The sequence below is a fragment of the Phalangium opilio genome, unplaced genomic scaffold (assembly GCF_054372755.1).
Source record: "Phalangium opilio isolate 3A_F unplaced genomic scaffold, DU_Popi_V2 ptg000070l_1, whole genome shotgun sequence".
NCBI classification, from domain to species: domain Eukaryota; kingdom Metazoa; phylum Arthropoda; class Arachnida; order Opiliones; family Phalangiidae; genus Phalangium; species Phalangium opilio.
Window position 1 is genome coordinate 626,857 of NW_028324182.1, and position 16,617 is coordinate 643,473.

At 38.4% G+C, this 16,617-nt stretch overlaps 14 non-coding genes and 31 pseudogenes across 14 annotated transcripts; 41 read left to right on the forward strand and 4 right to left on the reverse strand.

Annotated features, from left to right (window-relative positions):
* Window positions 1–21: 21 nt before the first annotated feature.
* LOC149660535 (5S ribosomal RNA) lies at window positions 22–140 on the reverse strand (annotated as a pseudogene).
* A 1,081-nt stretch (window positions 141–1,221) lies between these two features.
* On the reverse strand, window positions 1,222–1,340 carry LOC149660536 (5S ribosomal RNA; annotated as a pseudogene).
* A 122-nt stretch (window positions 1,341–1,462) lies between these two features.
* Window positions 1,463–1,565, reverse strand: LOC149660537 (5S ribosomal RNA; annotated as a pseudogene).
* Window positions 1,566–1,701: 136 nt separating this feature from the next.
* Window positions 1,702–1,819, reverse strand: LOC149660538 (5S ribosomal RNA; annotated as a pseudogene).
* Window positions 1,820–2,864: 1,045 nt separating this feature from the next.
* LOC149660539 (5S ribosomal RNA) lies at window positions 2,865–2,983 on the forward strand (annotated as a pseudogene).
* A 136-nt stretch (window positions 2,984–3,119) lies between these two features.
* LOC149660540 (5S ribosomal RNA) lies at window positions 3,120–3,238 on the forward strand (annotated as a pseudogene).
* A 136-nt stretch (window positions 3,239–3,374) lies between these two features.
* Window positions 3,375–3,493, forward strand: LOC149660541 (5S ribosomal RNA). The gene has a single exon (XR_016369529.1). It is a non-coding gene; the product is annotated as a 5S ribosomal RNA (ribosomal RNA).
* A 137-nt stretch (window positions 3,494–3,630) lies between these two features.
* On the forward strand, window positions 3,631–3,749 carry LOC149660542 (5S ribosomal RNA; annotated as a pseudogene).
* A 137-nt stretch (window positions 3,750–3,886) lies between these two features.
* On the forward strand, window positions 3,887–4,005 carry LOC149660543 (5S ribosomal RNA; annotated as a pseudogene).
* A 137-nt stretch (window positions 4,006–4,142) lies between these two features.
* On the forward strand, window positions 4,143–4,261 carry LOC149660544 (5S ribosomal RNA; annotated as a pseudogene).
* A 136-nt stretch (window positions 4,262–4,397) lies between these two features.
* LOC149660545 (5S ribosomal RNA) lies at window positions 4,398–4,516 on the forward strand. Its single transcript, XR_016369232.1, has one exon. It is a non-coding gene; the product is annotated as a 5S ribosomal RNA (ribosomal RNA).
* Window positions 4,517–4,652: 136 nt separating this feature from the next.
* On the forward strand, window positions 4,653–4,771 carry LOC149660546 (5S ribosomal RNA; annotated as a pseudogene).
* A 137-nt stretch (window positions 4,772–4,908) lies between these two features.
* Window positions 4,909–5,027, forward strand: LOC149660547 (5S ribosomal RNA). Its single transcript, XR_016369723.1, has one exon. It is a non-coding gene; the product is annotated as a 5S ribosomal RNA (ribosomal RNA).
* Window positions 5,028–5,163: 136 nt separating this feature from the next.
* Window positions 5,164–5,282, forward strand: LOC149660548 (5S ribosomal RNA; annotated as a pseudogene).
* A 137-nt stretch (window positions 5,283–5,419) lies between these two features.
* On the forward strand, window positions 5,420–5,538 carry LOC149660549 (5S ribosomal RNA; annotated as a pseudogene).
* A 136-nt stretch (window positions 5,539–5,674) lies between these two features.
* On the forward strand, window positions 5,675–5,793 carry LOC149660550 (5S ribosomal RNA). The gene has a single exon (XR_016369429.1). It is a non-coding gene; the product is annotated as a 5S ribosomal RNA (ribosomal RNA).
* Window positions 5,794–7,778: 1,985 nt separating this feature from the next.
* Window positions 7,779–7,897, forward strand: LOC149660551 (5S ribosomal RNA). Its single transcript, XR_016369430.1, has one exon. It is a non-coding gene; the product is annotated as a 5S ribosomal RNA (ribosomal RNA).
* A 138-nt stretch (window positions 7,898–8,035) lies between these two features.
* On the forward strand, window positions 8,036–8,154 carry LOC149660552 (5S ribosomal RNA). Its single transcript, XR_016369237.1, has one exon. It is a non-coding gene; the product is annotated as a 5S ribosomal RNA (ribosomal RNA).
* Window positions 8,155–8,291: 137 nt separating this feature from the next.
* Window positions 8,292–8,410, forward strand: LOC149660553 (5S ribosomal RNA; annotated as a pseudogene).
* A 137-nt stretch (window positions 8,411–8,547) lies between these two features.
* LOC149660554 (5S ribosomal RNA) lies at window positions 8,548–8,666 on the forward strand. The gene has a single exon (XR_016369431.1). It is a non-coding gene; the product is annotated as a 5S ribosomal RNA (ribosomal RNA).
* Window positions 8,667–8,803: 137 nt separating this feature from the next.
* On the forward strand, window positions 8,804–8,922 carry LOC149660555 (5S ribosomal RNA). Its single transcript, XR_016369432.1, has one exon. It is a non-coding gene; the product is annotated as a 5S ribosomal RNA (ribosomal RNA).
* Window positions 8,923–9,059: 137 nt separating this feature from the next.
* Window positions 9,060–9,178, forward strand: LOC149660556 (5S ribosomal RNA; annotated as a pseudogene).
* Window positions 9,179–9,315: 137 nt separating this feature from the next.
* LOC149660557 (5S ribosomal RNA) lies at window positions 9,316–9,434 on the forward strand (annotated as a pseudogene).
* A 137-nt stretch (window positions 9,435–9,571) lies between these two features.
* LOC149660558 (5S ribosomal RNA) lies at window positions 9,572–9,690 on the forward strand. The gene has a single exon (XR_016369531.1). It is a non-coding gene; the product is annotated as a 5S ribosomal RNA (ribosomal RNA).
* A 137-nt stretch (window positions 9,691–9,827) lies between these two features.
* Window positions 9,828–9,946, forward strand: LOC149660559 (5S ribosomal RNA). The gene has a single exon (XR_016369433.1). It is a non-coding gene; the product is annotated as a 5S ribosomal RNA (ribosomal RNA).
* Window positions 9,947–10,083: 137 nt separating this feature from the next.
* Window positions 10,084–10,202, forward strand: LOC149660560 (5S ribosomal RNA; annotated as a pseudogene).
* Window positions 10,203–10,339: 137 nt separating this feature from the next.
* Window positions 10,340–10,458, forward strand: LOC149660561 (5S ribosomal RNA; annotated as a pseudogene).
* Window positions 10,459–10,595: 137 nt separating this feature from the next.
* On the forward strand, window positions 10,596–10,714 carry LOC149660562 (5S ribosomal RNA). Its single transcript, XR_016369532.1, has one exon. It is a non-coding gene; the product is annotated as a 5S ribosomal RNA (ribosomal RNA).
* Window positions 10,715–10,851: 137 nt separating this feature from the next.
* LOC149660563 (5S ribosomal RNA) lies at window positions 10,852–10,970 on the forward strand. Its single transcript, XR_016369497.1, has one exon. It is a non-coding gene; the product is annotated as a 5S ribosomal RNA (ribosomal RNA).
* A 137-nt stretch (window positions 10,971–11,107) lies between these two features.
* LOC149660564 (5S ribosomal RNA) lies at window positions 11,108–11,226 on the forward strand (annotated as a pseudogene).
* Window positions 11,227–11,363: 137 nt separating this feature from the next.
* Window positions 11,364–11,482, forward strand: LOC149660565 (5S ribosomal RNA; annotated as a pseudogene).
* A 135-nt stretch (window positions 11,483–11,617) lies between these two features.
* LOC149660566 (5S ribosomal RNA) lies at window positions 11,618–11,736 on the forward strand. Its single transcript, XR_016369525.1, has one exon. It is a non-coding gene; the product is annotated as a 5S ribosomal RNA (ribosomal RNA).
* A 137-nt stretch (window positions 11,737–11,873) lies between these two features.
* LOC149660567 (5S ribosomal RNA) lies at window positions 11,874–11,992 on the forward strand. The gene has a single exon (XR_016369486.1). It is a non-coding gene; the product is annotated as a 5S ribosomal RNA (ribosomal RNA).
* A 362-nt stretch (window positions 11,993–12,354) lies between these two features.
* Window positions 12,355–12,473, forward strand: LOC149660568 (5S ribosomal RNA; annotated as a pseudogene).
* A 374-nt stretch (window positions 12,474–12,847) lies between these two features.
* On the forward strand, window positions 12,848–12,950 carry LOC149660569 (5S ribosomal RNA; annotated as a pseudogene).
* A 120-nt stretch (window positions 12,951–13,070) lies between these two features.
* LOC149660570 (5S ribosomal RNA) lies at window positions 13,071–13,189 on the forward strand (annotated as a pseudogene).
* Window positions 13,190–13,551: 362 nt separating this feature from the next.
* On the forward strand, window positions 13,552–13,670 carry LOC149660571 (5S ribosomal RNA; annotated as a pseudogene).
* Window positions 13,671–14,032: 362 nt separating this feature from the next.
* Window positions 14,033–14,151, forward strand: LOC149660572 (5S ribosomal RNA; annotated as a pseudogene).
* Window positions 14,152–14,512: 361 nt separating this feature from the next.
* On the forward strand, window positions 14,513–14,631 carry LOC149660573 (5S ribosomal RNA; annotated as a pseudogene).
* Window positions 14,632–14,767: 136 nt separating this feature from the next.
* Window positions 14,768–14,870, forward strand: LOC149660574 (5S ribosomal RNA; annotated as a pseudogene).
* Window positions 14,871–14,992: 122 nt separating this feature from the next.
* On the forward strand, window positions 14,993–15,111 carry LOC149660575 (5S ribosomal RNA; annotated as a pseudogene).
* Window positions 15,112–15,472: 361 nt separating this feature from the next.
* Window positions 15,473–15,591, forward strand: LOC149660576 (5S ribosomal RNA; annotated as a pseudogene).
* Window positions 15,592–15,954: 363 nt separating this feature from the next.
* Window positions 15,955–16,073, forward strand: LOC149660577 (5S ribosomal RNA; annotated as a pseudogene).
* Window positions 16,074–16,209: 136 nt separating this feature from the next.
* LOC149660578 (5S ribosomal RNA) lies at window positions 16,210–16,312 on the forward strand (annotated as a pseudogene).
* Window positions 16,313–16,434: 122 nt separating this feature from the next.
* LOC149660579 (5S ribosomal RNA) lies at window positions 16,435–16,553 on the forward strand (annotated as a pseudogene).
* Window positions 16,554–16,617: the final 64 nt, after the last annotated feature.

The following is a 16,617-nucleotide window of genomic DNA, read 5'->3' on the forward strand; positions in this document are numbered from 1 at the left end:
AAGAGGAAAAAAAAGTGAAAAACTCAACGGCACGCAGTGTTCCTAAGTGGTCTCCCTCCCAAGTACTGACTGCGCTCGACGCTGCTTAACTTCGGTGATCGGACGAGAACCGCAGAATTCAGCGTGTTATGGCCGTTGCCGAGAGTTCTAGTTGATAATTTGAATTAAATTAACTTTCATCTTTATAAAATAATAAGAAAAAGAAGATATGTTTGCTTTTTTCATATTTGGTGGAATTTGAAAGAGGAAACAAAAGTGAAAAAGCCAACGGCACGCAGTATTCCCAAGTACTGTATGCGCTCGACGCTGCTTAACTTCGGTGATCGGACGAGAACCGGTGTTTTCAGCCTGATATGGCCGTTGCAGAGAGTGCTAGTTAATAATTCGAATTTAAATTAAGTGAGACAAATTAACCTTCATCATTTTAAAACAATTACAAAAAGAAAACGTGTTTGCTTTTTTCATATCTATTGGAATTTAAAAGAGGAAAAAAAAAGTGAAAAAGCTAGCGGCACGCAGTGTTCCTAAGTGGTCGCCCTCCCAAGTACTGACTAAGCTCGACGCTGCTTAACTTCGGTTATCGTACGAGAACCGGTTTATTTCATCGTGATATGGCCGTTGCCGAGAGTGCTAGTTAATAATTTGAATTTAATTAACTTTCATCATTATAAAACAATAACAAAAAGAAGATATGTTTGCTTTTTTCATATCGAATGGAATTTAAAAGAGGAAACAAAAGGGAAAAACGAACGGCACGCAGTATTCCCAAGTACTGTATGCGCTCGACGCTGCTTAACTTCGGTGATCGGACGAGAACCAGTGTTTTCAGCGTGATATGACCGTTGCCGAGAGTGCTAGTTAATAATTCGAATTTAAATTAAGTGAGACAAATTAACCTTCATCTTTATAAAACAATAACAAAAAGAAGATATGTTTGCTTTTTTCATGTCGGGTGGAATTTAAAAGAGGAAACAAAAGTGAAAAAGCCAACGGCACGCAGTAATCCCAAGTACTGACTGCGCTCGACGCTGCTAACGTCGGCGGTCGGACGAGAACCGGTGTTCTCAGCGTGATATGGCCGTTGCCGAGAGTGCTAGTTAATAATTCGAATTTAAATTAAGTGAGACAAATTAACCTTCATAATTTTAAAAAAATAACAAAACAAACATGTTTGCTTTTTTCATATCTACTAAAATTTAAAAGAGGAAAAAAAAGTGAAAAACTCAACGGCACGCAGTGTTCCTAAGTGGTCTCCCTCCCAAGTACCGACTGCGCTCGACGCTGCTTAACTTCGGTGATCGGACGAGAACCGGTGTATTCAGCGTGTAATGGCCGCTGCCGAGAGTTCTAGTTGATAATTTGAATTAAATTAACTTTCATCTTTATAAAATAATAAGAAAAAGAAGATATGTTTGCTTTTTTCATATTTGGTGGAATTTGAAAGAGGAAACAAAAGTGAAAAAGCCAACGGCACGCAGTATTCCCAAGTACTGTATGCGCTCGACGCTGCTTAACTTCGGTGATCGGACGAGAACCGGTGTTTTCAGCGTGATATGGCCGTTGCAGAGAGTGTTAGTTAATAATTCGAATTTAAATTAAGTGAGACAAATTAACCTTCATCATTTTAAAACAATTACAAAAAGAAAACGTGTTTGCTTTTTTCATATCTATTAAAATTTAAAAGAGGAAAAAAAGTGAAAAATCCAACGGCACGCAGTGTTCCTAAGTGGTCTCCCTCCCAAGTAGTGACTGCGATCGACGCTGCTTAACTTCGGTTATCGGACGAAACCGGTGTATTCAGCGTGATATGGCCGTTGCCGAGAGTGCTAGTTAATAATTTGAATTTAATTAACTTTCATCTTTATTAAACAATAAGAAAAAGAAGATATATTTGCTTTTTCCATATCTGATGGAATTTTAAAGAGGGAAATGCTTTTTTCATTTCTATTAAAATTTAAAAGACGAAAAAAAAATTGACACTGGTTCTCGTCCGATCGCCGAAGTTAAGCACCGTCGAGCGCAGTCAGTACTTGGGAGGGAGTACACTTAGGAACACTGCTAGCCGTTGGCTTTTTCACTTTTTTTCCTCTTTTAAATTCCAATAGATATGAAAAAAGCAAACATATTTTCTTTTTGTTATTTTTTTATAAAGATGAAGGTTAATTAAATTCAAATTATTAAATAGCACTCTCGGCAACGGCCATATCAAGCTGAAAACACCGGTTATCGTCCGATCACCGAAGTTAAGCAGCGTCGAGCGCAGTCAGTACTTGGAAACTCTGCGTGCCGTTGGCTTTTTCACTTTTGTTTCCTCTTTTAAATTCCATCAGATATGAAAAAAGCAAACATATCTTTTTGTTATTTTTTTATAAAGATGAAGGTTAATTAAATTCAAATTATTAAATAGCACTCTCGGCAACGGCCATATCAAGCTGAAAACACCGGTTATCGTCCGATCACCGAAGTTAAGCAGCGTCGAGCGCAGTCAGTACTTGGAAACTCTGCGTGCCGTTGGCTTTTTCACTTTTGTTTCCTCTTTTAAATTCTATCAGAGATGAAAAAAGCAAACATATTTTCTTTTTGTTATTTTTTTATAAAGATGAAGGTTAATTAAATTCAAATTATTAAATAGCACTCTCGGCAACGGCCATATCAAGCTGAAAACACCGGTTATCGTCCGATCACCGAAGTTAAGCAGAGTCGAGCGCAGTCAGTATTTGGAAACTCTGCGTGCCGTTGGCTTTTTCACTTTTGTTTCCTCTTTTAAATTCCATCAGATATGAAAAAAGCAAACATATCTTCTTTTTGTTATTTTTTTATAAAGATGAAGGTTAATTAAATTCAAATTATTAATAAGCACTCTCGGCAACGGCCATATCACGCTGAAAACACCGGTTCTCGTCCGATCACCGAAGTTAAGAAGCGTCAAGCCCATTCAGTGATTGGGAGGGAGACCACTTAGGAACACTGCGTGCCGTTGGCTTTTTCACTTTTTTTCCTCTTTTAAATTCCAATAGATATGAAAAAAGCAAACATATTTTCTTTTTGTTATTGTTTTAAAAAGATGATGGTTAATTTGTCTCACTTAATTTAAATTCGAATTATTAAATAGCACTCTCGGCAACGGCCGTATCACGCTGAAAAAACCGGTTCTCGTCGGATCACCGAAGTTAAGCAGCGTCGAGCGCAGTCAGTACTTGGGAGGGAGACCACTTAGGAACGCTGCGTGCCGTTGGCTTTTTCACTTTTTTTCCTCTTTTAAATTCCAATAGATATGAAAAAAGCCAACATATTTTCTTTTTGTTATTGTTTTAAGAAGATGAAGGTTAATTTCTCTCACTTAGTTTAAATTCAAATTATTAAATAGCACTCTCGGCAACGGCCATATCACGCTGAAAACACCGGTTCTCGTCCGATCACCGAAGTTAAGCAGCGTCGAGCGCAGTCTGTACTTGGGAGGGAGACCACTTAGGAACACTGCGTGCCGTTGGCTTTTTCACTTTTATTTCCTCTTTTAAATTCCAATAGATATGAAAAAAGCAAACATATTTTCTTTTTGTTATTGTTTTAAAAAGATGATGGTTAATTTGTCTCACTTAATTTAAATTCGAATTATTATCTAGCACTCTCGGCAACGGCCATATCACGCTGAAAACATAGGTTCTCGTCCGATCACCGAAGTTAAGAAGCGTCGAGCGCAGTCCGTACTTGGGAGGGAGACCACTTAGGAACACTGCGTGCCGTTTGCTTTTTCACTTTTTCTTCCTCTTTTAAATTCCAATAGATATGAAAAAAGCAAACATATTTTCTTTTTGTTATCGTTTTAAAAAGATGAAGGTTAATTTGTCTCACTTAATTTAAATTCGAATTATTATCTAGCACTCTCGGCAACGGCCATATCACGCTGAAAACACCGGTTCTCGTCCGACCACCGAAGTTAAGCAGCGTCGAGCGCAGTCAGTACTTGGGAGGGAGACCACTTAGGAACACTGCGTGCAGTTGGCTTTTTCACTTTTTTTTCCTCTTTTAAATTCCTATAGATATGAAAAAAGCAAACATATTTTCTTTTTGTTATTGTTTTAAAAAGATGAAGGTCAATTTGTCTCACTTAATTTAAATTCGAATTATTAAATAGCACTCTCGGCCACGGCCATATCACGCTGAAAACACCGGTTCTCGTCCGATCACCGAAGTTAGGCAGCGTCGAGCGCAGTCAGTACTTGGGAGGGAGACCACTTCGGAACACTGCGTGCCGTTGGCTTTTTCACTTTTTTTCCTCTTTTAAATTCCAATAGATATGAAAAAAGCAAACATATTTTCTTTTTGTTATTGTTTTAAAAAGATGATGGTTAATTTGTCTCACTTAATTTAAATTCGAATTATTATCTAGCACTCTCGGCAACGGCTATATCACGCTGAAAACACCGGTTCTCGTCCGATCACCGAAGTTAAGCAGCGTCGAGCGCAGTCAGTACTTGGGAGGGAGACCACTTAGGAACGCTGCGTGCCGTTGGCGTTTTCACTTTTTTTCCTCTTTTAAATTCCAATAGATATGAAAAAAGCCAACATATTTTCTTTTTGTTATTGTTTTAAGAAGATGAAGGTTAATTTGTCTCACTTAATTTAAATTCAAATTATTAAATAGCACTCTCGGCAACGGCCATATCCGGCTGAAAACACCGGTTCTCGTCCGATCACCGAAGTTAAGCAGCGTCGAGCGCAGTCTGTACTTGGGAGGGAGACCACTTAGGAACACTGCGTGCCGTTGGCTTTTTCACTTTCTTTTCCTCTTTTAAATTCCAATAGATATGAAAAAAGCCAACGTATTTTCTTTTTGTTATTGTTTTAAAAAGATGAAGGTTAATTTGTCTCACTTAATTTAAATTCGAATTATTAAATAGCACTCTCGGCAACGGCCGTATCACGCTGAAAACACCGGTTCTCGTCCGATCACCGAAGTTAAGCGGCGTCGAGCGCAGTCAGTACTTGGGAGGGAGACCACTTAGGAACACTGCGTGCCGTTGGCTTTTTCACTTTTTTCCCTCTTTTAAATTCCAATAGATATGAAAAAAGCAAACATATTTTCTTTTTGTTATTGTTTTAAAAAGATGATGGTTAATTTGTCTCACTTAATTTAAATTCGAATTATTATCTAGCTCTCTCGGCAACGGCCATATCACGCTGAAAACACCGGTTCTCGTCCGATCACCGAAGTTAAGAAGCGTCGAGCGCAGTCAGTACTTGGGAGGGAGACCACTTAGGAACACTGCGTGCAGTTGGCTTTTTCACTTTTTTTTCCTCTTTTAAATTCCTATAGATATGAAAAAAGCAAACATATTTTCTTTTTGTTATTGTTTTAAAAAGATGAAGGTCAATTTGTCTCACTTAATTTAAATTCGAATTATTATCTAGCACTCTCGGCAACGGCCATATAACGCTGAAAACACCGGTTCTCGTCGGATCACCGAAGTTAAGCAGCGTCGAGCGCAGTCAGTACTTGGGAGGGAGACCACTTAGGAACACTGCGTGCCGTTGGCTTTTTCACTTTTTTTTCCTCTTTTAAATTCCAATAGATATGAAAAAGCCAACATATTTTCTTTTTGTTATTGTTTTAAAAAGATGAAGGTTAATTTGTCTCACTTAATTTAAATTCGAATTATTAAATAGCACTCTCGGCAACGGCCATATCACGCTGAAAACACCGGTTCTCGTCCGATCACCGAAGTTAAGCAGCGTCGAGCGCAGTCAGTACTTGGGAGGGAGACCACTTAGGAACACTGCGTGCCGTTGGCTTTTTCACTTTTTTTTCCTCTTTTAAATTCCAATAGATATGAAAAAAGCAAACATATTTTCTTTTTACCTCTCCGAGTGACGTATGTCACGGAGAGGTTCTAATTTCGACGTGTCTGTCTGTCTGTCTGTCTGTCTGTCTGTCCGTCCGTTGTTACACCCACGTGACCGCGTTCGCAGTTTGCAAATCGGAGCAAACGTGTATTCAATTTCCAGACCGAATTTACAGTCCCGGAAATTGTATTCCACTTACAGGCTATTACTCCATTGCCTGTCTAACAACTCTGTTCATTTGTCCACCCCACATAGACACCAGTTTGAACTTACTAGCTTCTAAACACCACCATCTCCTAGTCTTTCGCCCATTCCACATAGACACCAGTCAGTACTTACTGGCTTCTAAACACCACCACCTTCTCGTCTTTGTCCATTCCACATGGACACCAGTCTGTACACCTGGCTTCTAACACCACCATCTTCTGGTCTTTGTTTTTGTCCATCCCCCATGGACACCAGTCTGTACACCTGGCTTCTAACACCACCATCTTCTGGTCTTTGTTTTTGTCCATCCCACATGGACACCAGTCTGTACACCTGGCTTCTAACACCACCATCTTCTGGTCTTTGTTTTTGTCCATCCCACATGGACACCAGTCTGTACACCTGGCTTCTAACACCACCATCATCCTTAAGGTTAAGACATACGCGGCGATCGGCTAGGGTTACGAGAAACGTCTAGCCTTCCAATGGAGGGGTCTTCCTCCAAGGTTCACGCAATTGCGATGTTCTTATCTACAGCTGCGATTCGAATCCTTTATATACTACCTATTTGAGTAAGGCAAAACAACAGTCATATCCTTCAATTCAAACGTCAATATTAGTCAAGTCTCTGAAGGTTGTTTAATTATTCTTTTTTAAAACGATGTAACGCTCAATAAGGCGAACAACTAACGAAGAAAATATTAAATATTAATTATATTTATTTTAATATTTAAGATAATCTCTTTTCTCAATTCAAAATTAATACGAAAGAGTTAAAAAGCAGTCTATTTTTTTGTCTGTTTGTGTCTGTCCGTTATCACACTAGTGCGCCGAGTTAGCAGTTCGCTATGTTTTGATGTGTTAAGAAATCCTACAGAACCTTAATATTCACCTTTTCCATAATATAAAGTGAATATGTGGAAATCTTTTTCGTAATTACGATGCATTTACTACTTTTGTAGCTTTAAAGCTCTGTTTCATTTTGATATTCCAAGGATGTTTTTTAATATTATTATTTGAAATGGCTGTTTATATATTACTTAAGCTATACTACATCTGTATATAGAATAATCCTTGCTTTAATTATTTCATGACGAAAGCTATGGCCTGGATTCTGTGGGGTAAATCAAGTTTGATCCGCAATAGGCTTAGTGAACCAAAGAGTAAATTATTGAGACCTGAGGTGGAGTAAACTCTGGGTTTTGATAATCGTGTATGTAATGAAGGGACATTAACGGTTCAGAGTGAGCCGAAAGTTATATACACGTTTAAATAATTAGATTTAGATTTTATAATAGAAGAAAGCATCATGGTAGCAATTAGATCAGTGAAAGGGCTAATCGTTATCGGATCATAGCTTTGAAGTTTTCATTCTTATTCCATAATATAAAGTGAATATACGGTAAACAGCTGAAGTGTAGACTTCATTTCCTGTGCTTTTCCCCATTGACTGATTTCCATGTGTCCAAGATTTATCCTTTTTGGATGTAAAATGTCGTCTGCTTTACTGTATATTCGCTATGCTTGGAATACTGCTTCAATATTTCGTAAATTTTACTTCAAAAAAGAGAAATAATTGCATATCTAGGTAAATAAGTTTGTAGTAGTAGACCTCTTGACTCGGAGAGGTAATATTTTGGTTTTCCCAACTTGTTGTTATTGTTTTAAAAAGATGATGGTTAATTTGTCTCACTTAATTTAAATTCGAATTATTATCTAGCACTCTCGGCAACGGCCATATCACGCTGAAAACACCGGTTCTCGTCCGATCACCGAAGTTAAGCAGCGTCGAGCGCAGTCAGTACTTGGGAGGGAGACCACTTAGGAACACTGCGTGCCGTTGGCTTTTTCACTTTTTTTTTGCTCTTTTAAATTCCTATAGATATGAAAAAAGCAAACATATTTTCTTTTTGTTATTGTTTTAAAAAGATGAAGGTTAATTTGTCTCACTTAATTTAAATTCGAATTATTAAATAGCACTCTCGGCAACGGCCATATCACGCTGAAAACACCGGTTCTCGTCGGATCACCGAAGTTAAGCAGCGTCGAGCGCAGTCAGTACTTGGGAGGGAGACCACTTAGGAACGCTGCGTGCCGTTGGCTTTTTCACTTTTTTTTCCTCTTTTAAATTCCAATAGATATGAAAAAAGCCAACATATTTTCTTTTTGTTATTGTTTTAAGAAGATGAAGGTTAATTTGTCTCACTTAATTTAAATTCAAATTATTAAATAGCACTCTCGGCAACGGCCATATCACGCTGAAAACACAGATTCTCGTCCGATCACCGAAGTTAAGCAGCGTCGAGCGCAGTCTGTACTTGGGAGGGAGACCACTTAGGAACACTGCGTGCCGTTGGCTTTTTCACTTTTTTTTCCTCTTTTAAATTCCAATAGATATGAAAAAAGCCAACGTATTTTCTTTTTGTTATTGTTTTAAAAAGATGAAGGTTAATTTGTCTCACTTAATTTAAATTCGAATTATTAAATAGCACTCTCGGCAACGGCCATATCACGCTGAAAACACCGGTTCTCGTCCGATCACCGAAGTTAAGCAGCGTCGAGCGCAGTCAGTACTTGGGAGGGAGACCACTTAGGAACACTGCGTGCCGTTGGCTTTTTCACTTTTTTTTGCTCTTTTAAATTCCTATAGATATGAAAAAAGCAAACATATTTTCTTTTTGTTATTGTTTTAAAAAGATGAAGGTTAATTTGTCTCACTTAATTTAAATTCGAATTATTAAATAGCACTCTCGGCAACGGCCATATCACGCTGAAAACACCGGTTCTCGTCCGATCACCGAAGTTAAGCAGCGTCGAGCGCAGTCAGTACTTGGGAGGGAGACCACTTAGGAACACTGCGTGCCGTTGGCTTTTTCACTTTTTTTTCCTCTTTTAAATTCCAATAGATATGAAAAAAGCAAACATATTTTCTTTTTGTTATTGTTTTAAAAAGATGAAGGTCAATTTGTATCACTTAATTTAAATTCGAATTATTATCTAGCACTCTCGGCAACGGCCATATCACGCTGAAAACACCGGTTCTTGTCGGATCACCGAAGTTAAGCAGCGTCGAGCGCAGTCAGTACTTGGGAGGGAGACCAATTAGGAACACTGCGTGCCGTTGGCTTTTTCACTTTTTTTTCCTCTTTTATATTCCAATAGATATGAAAAAAGCCAACATATTTTCTTTTTGTTATTGTTTTAAAAAGATGAAGGTTAATTTGTCTCACTTAATTTAAATTCGAATTATTAAATAGCACTCTCGGCAACGGCCATATCACGCTGAAAACACCGGTTCTCGTCGGATCACCGAAATTAAGCAGCGTCGAGCGCAGTCAGTACTTGGGAGGGAGACCACTTAGGAACGCTGCTTGCCGTTGGCTTTTTCACTCTTTTTTCCTCTTTTAAATTCCAATAGATATGAAAAAAGCCAACATATTTTCTTTTTGTTATTGTTTTAAGAAGATGAAGGTTAATTTGTCTCACTTAATTTAAATTCAAATTATTAAATAGCACTCTCGGCAACGGCCATATCACGCTGAAAACACCGGTTCTCGTCCGATCACCGAAGTTAAGCAGCGTCGAGCGCAGTCTGTACTTGGGAGGGAGACCACTTAGGAACACTGCGTGCCGTTGGCTTTTTCACTTTTTTTTCCTCTTTTAAATTCCAATAGATATGAAAAAAGCCAACGTATTTTCTTTTTGTTATTGTTTTAAAAAGATGAAGGTTAATTTGTCTCACTTAATTTAAATTCGAATTATTAAATAGCACTCTCGGCAACGGCCATATCACGCTGAAAACACCGGTTCTCGTCCGATCACCGAAGTTAAGCAGCGTCGAGCGCAGTCAGTACTTGGGAGGGAGACCACTTAGGAACACTGCGTGCCGTTGGCTTTTTCACTTTTTTTTGCTCTTTTAAATTCCTATAGATATGAAAAAAGCAAACATATTTTCTTTTTGTTATTGTTTTAAAAAGATGAAGGTCAATTTGTATCACTTAATTTAAATTCGAATTATTATCTAGCACTCTCGGCAACGGCCATATCACGCTGAAAACACCGGTTCTTGTCGGATCACCGAAGTTAAGCAGCGTCGAGCGCAGTCAGTACTTGGGAGGGAGACCAATTAGGAACACTGCGTGCCGTTGGCTTTTTCACTTTTTTTTCCTCTTTTATATTCCAATAGATATGAAAAAAGCCAACATATTTTCTTTTTGTTATTGTTTTAAAAAGATGAAGGTTAATTTGTCTCACTTAATTTAAATTCGAATTATTAAATAGCACTCTCGGCAACGGCCATATCACGCTGAAAACACCGGTTCTCGTCGGATCACCGAAGTTAAGCAGCGTCGAGCGCAGTCAGTACTTGGGAGGGAGACCACTTAGGAACGCTGCTTGCCGTTGGCTTTTTCACTCTTTTTTCCTCTTTTAAATTCCAATAGATATGAAAAAAGCCAACATATTTTCTTTTTGTTATTGTTTTAAGAAGATGAAGGTTAATTTGTCTCACTTAATTTAAATTCAAATTATTAAATAGCACTCTCGGCAACGGCCATATCACGCTGAAAACACCGGTTCTCGTCCGATCACCGAAGTTAAGCAGCGTCGAGCGCAGTCTGTACTTGGGAGGGAGACCACTTAGGAACACTGCGTGCCGTTGGCTTTTTCACTTTTTTTTCCTCTTTTAAATTCCAATAGATATGAAAAAAGCCAACGTATTTTCTTTTTGTTATTGTTTTAAAAAGATGAAGATTAATTTGTCTCACTTAATTTAAATTCGAATTATTAAATAGCACTCTCGGCAACGGCCATATCACGCTGAAAACACCGGTTCTCGTCCGATCACCGAAGTTAAGCAGCGTTGAGCGCAGTCAGTACTTGGGAGGGAGACCACTTAGGAACACTGCGTGCCGTTGGCTTTTTCACTTTTTTTCCCTCTTTTAAATTCCAATAGATATGAAAAAAGCAAACATATTTTCTTTTTGTTATTGTTTTAAAAAGATGATGGTTAATTTGTCTCACTTAATTTAAATTCGAATTATTATCTAGCTCTCTCGGCAACGGCCATATCACGCTGAAAACACCGGTTCTCGTCCGATCACCGAAGTTAAGAAGCGTCGAGCGCAGTCAGTACTTGGGAGGGAGACCACTTAGGAACACTGCGTGCAGTTGGCTTTTTCACTTTTTTTTCCTCTTTTAAATTCCTATAGATATGAAAAAAGCAAACATATTTTCTTTTTGTTATTGTTTTAAAAAGATGAAGGTCAATTTGTCTCACTTAATTTAAATTCGAATTATTATCTAGCACTCTCGGCAACGGCCATATAACGCTGCAAACACCGGTTCTCGTCGGATCACCGAAGTTAAGCAGCGTCGAGCGCAGTCAGTACTTGGGAGGGAGACCACTTAGGAACACTGCGTGCCGTTGGCTTTTTCACTTTTTTTCCTCTTTTAAATTCCAATAGATATGAAAAAGCCAACATATTTTCTTTTTGTTATTGTTTTAAAAAGTTGAAGGTTAATTTGTCTCACTTAATTTAAATTCGAATTATTAAATAGCACTCTCGGCAACGGCCATATCACGCTGAAAACTCCGGTTCTCGTCCGATCACCGAAGTTAAGCAGCGTCGAGCGCAGTCAGTACTTGGGAGGGAGACCACTTAGGAACACTGCGTGCCGTTGGCTTTTTCACTTTTTTTTCCTCTTTTAAATTCCAATAGATATGAAAAAAGCAAACACATTTTCTTTTTGTTATTGTTTTAAAAAGATGATGGTTAATTTGTCTCACTTAATTTAAATTCGAATTATTATCTAGCACTCTCGGCAACGGCCATATCACGCTGAAAACACCGGTTCTCGTCCGATCACCGAAGTTAAGCAGCGTCGAGCGCAGTCAGTACTTGGGAGGGAGACCTTTTAGGAACACTGCGTGCCGTTGGCTTTTTCACTTTTTTTTCCTGTTTTAAATTCCAATAGATATGAAAAAAGCAAACTTATTTTCTTTTTGTTATAGTTTTAAAAAGATGAAGGTTAATTTGTCTCACTTAATTTAAATTCGAATTATTAACTAGCACTCTCGGCAACGTCCATATCACGCTGAAAACACCGGTTCACGTCCGATCACCGAAGTTAAGCAGCGTCGAGCGCATACAGTACTTGGGTATACTGCGTGCCGTTGGCTTTTTCACTTTTGTTTCCTCTTTTAAATTACAATAGATATGAAAAAAGCAAACGTATCTTCTTTTTGTTATTGTTTTATAAAGATGAAGGTTAATTAAATTCAAATTATTAACTAGCGCTCTCGGCAACGGCCATATCACGCTGAATACACCGGTTCTCGTCCGATACCCGAAGTTAAGCAGCGTCGAGCGCAGTCAGTACTTGGGAGGGCGATCACTTAGGAACACTGCGTGCCGTTAGCTTTTTCACTTTTTTTTCCTCTTTTAAATTCCAATAGATATGAAAAAAGCAAACATATTTTCTTTTTGTTATTGTTTTAAAAAGATGAAGGTTAATTTGTCTCACTTAATTTAAATTCGAATTATTATCTAGCACTCTCGGCAACGGCCATATCGCGCTGAGAACACCGGTTCTCGTCCGACCGCCGACGTTAGCAGCGTCGAGTGCAGTCAGTACTTGGGAATACTGCGTGCCGTTGGCTTTTTCACTTTTGTTTCCTTTTTAATTCCACCCGATATGAAAAAAGCAAACATATCTTCTTTTTGTTATTGTTTTATAAAGATGAAGGTTAATTTGTCTCACTTAATTTAAATTCGAATTATTAACTAGCACTCTCGGCAACGGTCATATCACGCTGAAAACACCGGTTCTCGTCCGATCACCGAAGTTAAGCAGCGTCGAGCGCATACAGTACTTGGGAATACTGCGTGCCGTTGGTTTTTCCCTTTTGTTTATCTTTTAAATTCCACCCGATATGAAAAAAGCAAACATATCTTCTTTTTGTTATTGTTTTATAAAGATGAAAGTTAATTAAATTCAAATTATTAACTAGCACTCTCGGCAACGGCCATATCACGCTGAATACACCGGTTCTCGTACGATAACCGAAGTTAAGCAGCGTCGAGCGCAGTCAGTACTTGGGAGGGCGACCACTTAGGAACACTGCGTGCCGCTAGCTTTTTCACTTTTTTTTTCCTCTTTTAAATTCAAATAGATATGAAAAAAGCAAACATATTTTCTTTTTGTTATTGTTTTAAAAAGATGAAGGTTAATTTGTCTCACTTAATTTAAATTCGAATTATTATCTAGCACTCTTGGCAACGGCCATATCACGCTGAGAACACCGGTTCTCGTCCGATCGCCGACGTTAGCAGCGTCGAGCGCAGTCAGTACTTGGGAATACTGCGTGCCGTTGGCTTTTTCACTTTTGTTTCCTCTTTTAAATTCCACCAGATATGAAAAAAGCAAACATATCTTCTTTTTGTTATTGTTTTATAAAGAAGAAAGTTAATTAAATTCAAATTATTAACTAGCATTCTCGGCAACGGCCATATCACGCTGAATACACCGGTTCTCGTCCGATAACCGAAGTTAAGCAGCGTCGAGCGCAGTCATTACTTGGGAGGGAGACCACTTAGGAACACTGCGTGCCGTTGGCTTTTTCACTTTTTTTTCCTCTTTTAAATTTTAATAGATATGTAAAAAGCAAACAGGTTTTCTTTTTGTTATTGTTTTAAAATGATGAAGGTTAATTTGTCTCACTTAATTTAAATTCGAATTATTAACTAGCACTCTCGGCAACGGCCATATCACGCTTAAAACACCGGTTCACGTCCGATCACCGAAGTTAAGCAGCGTCGAGCGCTTACAGTACTTGGGAATACTGCGTGCCGTTGGCTTTTTCACTTTTGTTTCCTCTTTCAAATTCCACCAGATATGATAAAAGCAAACATATCTTCTTTTTGTTATTGTTTTATAAAGATGAAAGTTAATTAAATTCAAATTATGAACTAGCACTCTCGGCACCGGCCATATCACGCTGAAAACACCGGTTCTCGTCCGATAACCGAAGTTAAGCAGCGTCGAGCGCAGTCACTACTTGGGAGGGAGACCACTTAGGAACACTGCGTGCCGTTGGCTTTTTCACTTTTTTTCCTCTTTTAAATTTTAATAGATATGAAAAAAGCAAACATGTTTTCTTTTTGTTATTGTTTTAAAATGATGAAGGTTAATTTGTCTCACTTAATTTAAATTCGAATTATTAACTAGCACTCTCGGCAACGGCCATATCACGCTTAAAACACCGGTTCACGTCCGATCACCGAAGTTAAGCAGCGTCGAGCGCTTACAGTACTTGGGAATACTGCGTGCCGTTGGCTTTTTCACTTTTGTTTCCTCTTTCAAATTCCACCAGATATGAAAAAAGCAAACATATCTTCTTTTTGTTATTGTTTTATAAAGATGAAAGTTAATTAAATTCAAATTATGAACTAGCACTCTCGGCACCGGCCATATCACGCTGAAAACACCGGTTCTCGTCCGATAACCGAAGTTAAGCAGCGTCGAACGCAGTCACTACTTGGGAGGGAGACCACTTAGGAACACTGCGTGCCGTTGGCTTTTTCACTTTTTTTCCTCTTTTAAATTTTAATAGATATGAAAAAAGCAAACATGTTTTCTTTTTGTTATTGTTTTAAAATGATGAAGGTTAATTTGTCTCACTTAATTTAAATTCGAATTATTAACTAGCACTCTCGGCAACGGCCATATCACGCTGAAAACACCGGTTCACGTCCGATCACCGAAGTTAAGCAGCGTCGAGCGCATACAGTACTTGGGAATACTGCGTGCCGTTGGCTTTTTCACTTTTGTTTCCTCTTTCAAATTCCATAAGATATGAAAAAAGCAACCATATCTTCTTTTTGTTATTGTTTTATAAAGATGAAAGTTAATTAAATTCAAATTATTAACTAGCATTCTCGGCAACGGCCATATCACGCTGAATACACCGGTTCTCGTACGATAACCGAAGTTAAGCAGCGTCGAGCGCAGTTAGAACTTGGGAGGGCGACCACTTAGGAACACTGCGTGCCGCTAGCTTTTTCACTTTTTTTTTCCTCTTTTAAATTCCAATAGATATGAAAAAAGCAAACATATTTTCTTTTTGTTATTGTTTTAAAAAGATGAAGGTTAATTTGTCTCACTTAATTTAAATTCGAATTATTATCTAGCACTCTCGGCAACGGCCATATCACGCTGAGAACACCGGTTCTCGTCCGATCGCCGACGTTAGCAGCGTCGAGCGCAGTCAGTACTTGGGAATACTGCGTGCCGTTGGTTTTTCACTTGTGTTTCCTCTTTTAAATTCCACCCGATTTGAAAAAAGCACACATATCTTCATTTTGTTATTGTTTTATAAAGATGAAAGTTAATTAAATTCAAATTATTAACTAGCACTCTCGGCAACGGCCATATCACGCTGAATTCTGCGGTTCTCGTTCGATAACCGAAGTTAAGCAGCGTCGAGCGCTGTCACTACTTGGGAGGGAGACCACTTAGGAACACTGCGTGCCGTTGGCTTTTTCACTTTTTTTTTCCTCTTTTAAATTTTAATAGATATGTAAAAAGCAAACACGTTTTCTTTTTGTTATTGTTTTAAAATGATGAAGGTTAATTTGTCTCACTTAATTTAAATTCGAATTGTTAACTAGCACTCTCGGCAACGGCCATATCACGCTGAAAACACCGGTTCACGTCCGATCACCGAAGTAAAGCAGCGTCGAGCGCTTACAGTACTTGGGAATACTGCGTGTCGTTTGCTTTTTCACTTTTGTTTCCTCTTTTAAATTCCACCAGATATGAAAAAAGCAAACATATCTTCTTTTTGTTATTGTTTTATAAAGATGAAAGTTAATTAAATTCAAATTTTTAACTAGCACTCTCGGCAACGGCCATATCACGCTGAATACACCGGTTCTCGTCCGATAACCGAAGTTAAGCAGCGTCGAACGCAGTCACTACTTGGGAGGGAGACCACTTAGGAACACTGCGTGCCGTTGGCTTTTTCACTTTTTTTCCTCTTTTAAATTTTAATAGATATGAAAAAAGCAAACATGTTTTCTTTTTGTTATTGTTTTAAAATGATGAAGGTTAATTTGTCTCACTTAATTTAAATTCGAATTATTAACTAGCACTCTCGGCAACGGCCATATCACGCTGAAAACACCGGTTCACGTCCGATCACCGAAGTTAAGCAGCGTCGAGCGCATACAGTACTTGGGAATACTGCGTGCCGTTGGCTTTTTCACTTTTGTTTCCTCTTTTAAATTCCACCCGATATGAAAAAAGCAAACATATCTTCTTTTTGTTATTGTTTTATAAAGATGAAAGTTAATTAAATTCAAATTATTAACTAGCACTCTCGGCAACGGCCATATCACGCTGAATTCTGCGGTTCTCGTCCGATAACCGAAGTTAAGCAGCGTCGAGCGCAGTCACTACTTGGGAGGGAGACCACTTAGGAACACTGCGTGCCGTTGGCTTTTTCTTTTTTTTTCCTCTTTTAAATTTTAATAGATATGAAAAAAGCAAACACGTTTTCTTTTT